We start from the raw sequence: 2759 nt of genomic DNA on the forward strand, positions 1-2759 counted from the left end.
GCATGAGTAGCAGAAGTGAGTCTTCTGCCTGGGATAAGTGCCTATTCAACCTCTTCCTCTTGTTTCTCTTGGCCACCCCAAAGAGGAAAGAACAGCTGGCTCTCTCATCTGCTGACCCTGGGCCCAAAGCTGCTTGGGTCTTTTACCTCATTTAGCCCCAACCAGTTTACCAGCAGATTAAGTCAATAATAATTGGTTATAGATGTTACAACTATAACAGCAATAGTAATATGATAATAATTGTTTCGCACAAGAGGCTAGGCTAAATACCCACATTATCTCATTACATCCTTTTAGAATCAGGGACTCTTACAGAAGGGATTATTACTATCCCCAGGTTAACAGAGGAAACTAGGGCTTAAAGAAGTAATTTTCATGATGGTACAGCTAGCTGCACAGTGGCAGAGCTTGAATTTGAACTTGGGTTTGGCTGGCCCCAGAGGCCCTCTCTTAGTCACTGTAGTTTGCCTGACAATTTTATTTTTGGCTTTTGAACATGCAATTCTTTATGAACAAATGCTTTGATGAACGTTTTCTTAAATAGTTTGAGCAAGCAGTTGTAGAAATTTCAAGTACCAGGGAGTCCTGTTGACATGAACCACTGAGTACCTCAGCCTGTGCCAGCTCTAGGTGCTTCTTATCACTGCCATATCTCAAGGGGTAGATGAGCAGGGACAGTGTCCTCCTTTTATGTATAAGAAATAGATGAAAAATACTGTATGTAAAAAAAGTACAAAAAATAATACACAAGTTCTGTTTTCTGACTCCCTGTCTTATACATACTTCATTGTTCTTTTTAAAATTTTTAGTTTTACTTTACATGCCTAGTTTTTTTTTTTTTTTTTTTTGAGACAGAGTCTCACTTTTTTTGCCCAGGCACCACGGCAACCTCAAACTCTTGGGCTCAAGTGATCCTCTTGTGTCCTCTTGAGTCCTCAGTCTCCTTAGTAGCTGGGACTACAGGTACCCAACACCAACACCTGGCTATTTTTTTTTAGAGACAGGGGTCTTACTCTGACTCAAGTTGGTGGGTCTTACTCTTACTCGAACTCATGAGCTCAAGCAATCCACTAACCTTGGCCTCCCAGAGTGCTAGGATTAAGGTGTGAGCCACCTCTCCGGGTTTATATGCCTAGTATTTAAAAAAAAAAAAGTCACGGTGGCACCTTGCCTCACTGAGTAGGGTGCCGGCCCTATATACTGCGGGAGGTGAGTTCAAACTGGGCCCTGGTCAAACTACAACAAAAAATAGCCAGGTGTTGTAGCGGGCGCATGTAGCCCCAGCTACTTTGGAGGCTGAGGCAAGAGAATCGCCTAAGCCCAGGAGTTGGAGGTTGCTGTGACGCCATAGCACTCTACCAAGGGTGACAAAGTAAGACTCTGTCTCTAAAAAAAAAAAAGTCAACTTGAGCTGAACCAATTCATACCTGGAGTCTAGAGGCCCTTACTTCCCTTTTGATAAGCTTTCCCAAATTTGAGGAGTTCTTAATGATGATTTTTATATCTTCATTGTTACTGATGCTGATCAGGTAGTGTGGTGGTGCAAAGGAAACTGAAAGCAGTCGGGGGATGTCAAGAAGTAGAAAATAGTGCAGCAAAGAAAGCAGGCTGACGTGTTCGCCTGCAGTTCCCTCCTCAGGGCTTTCCTGCGGGGTGTTACTGCATTTACCCACTCTCATTCTGGTGCCACCGACTGTTCTGTCCCATGCCACCATCACATCTTGCCTGAATTGCTGCAGTGATCTTCCTACAAACGCTTCTAATCCGTTCTCTGATTTGTTGCCAAAGTGATCTTTTCAAGATACAAATCTGATTGTGTCACTCCTCTTTACTTAAACCCCTTAAATAGATTTCCACTGGTCTTGAGATAAAAGCAAAAAGCCTCAACCAGGGCTCTCAGACCCTGCACCCTCTGGCTCCACCTGCTTTTGGTAGAGACTGCAAGCTGTTCCATACGCCTGTTCCTCTCGCTGCTGTGACATAGATGGTTTACATTTCCCAGACTCCCTTACTGTGAGGCCCATAAAAACCTCTGGTGCCTGACATTCTTAACATAAATAAGGCTCTTCAGAAAGCCTACTGTGAGCCTGACACCTGGGTTGACCCACCCGGCCCACTGCTCCCAGCCTCCCTGATGTGGATCTGGGGCAGGCTGGCAGGGCTGTTGAGGTCAGCTGCCAGGAAGGACCTGTCCCCATGCCTCCCACAGGGACTGTGAATACTCAGAGCAAACAAAACATAGAGACAAGGCTTCCCTAGGTGCCTAGCCTCCCTGGCCGGCCAGCTGTCTAAAATCCTTCAGTCACAGCATCAAGGTCATAAACAGGAGGGTTGCAATTTCCTCTCTCCAGCATGGATTCTGGCAGCGTAAGGAATTGATGGAGAGGGATTGTTCCAACAGGTATTTGCTGCTCACTCAGCAGGGCCTGGGATGTTTCACTAGCTGTGCTGTAGTCAGGACTGAAATGACATTTCCATTTCTGGGTTTAGAAACTTGGCAAATGGTGACTAAAAGAAAACAACAGCAACTGCTAACATTTTGTCGAGTTTTTTTTTTTTTTAATTTCTTTATTGAATAGTGTTCTTCATCATACTTTATTTCCTGAATACTCGTATGCCACTTTACCTTTTCTTTTTGGAACTTTGAATACTCTTTCTTTCTTTTTTTTTTTTTATTTGCAGTTTTTGGCCGTGGCTGGGTTTGAACCCACCACCTCTGGCATATGGGGCCAGCACCCTACCCTTTTGAGCCACATTTT

This window comes from Nycticebus coucang, chromosome 5, assembly GCF_027406575.1.
Source record: "Nycticebus coucang isolate mNycCou1 chromosome 5, mNycCou1.pri, whole genome shotgun sequence".
NCBI lineage: Eukaryota > Metazoa > Chordata > Mammalia > Primates > Lorisidae > Nycticebus > Nycticebus coucang.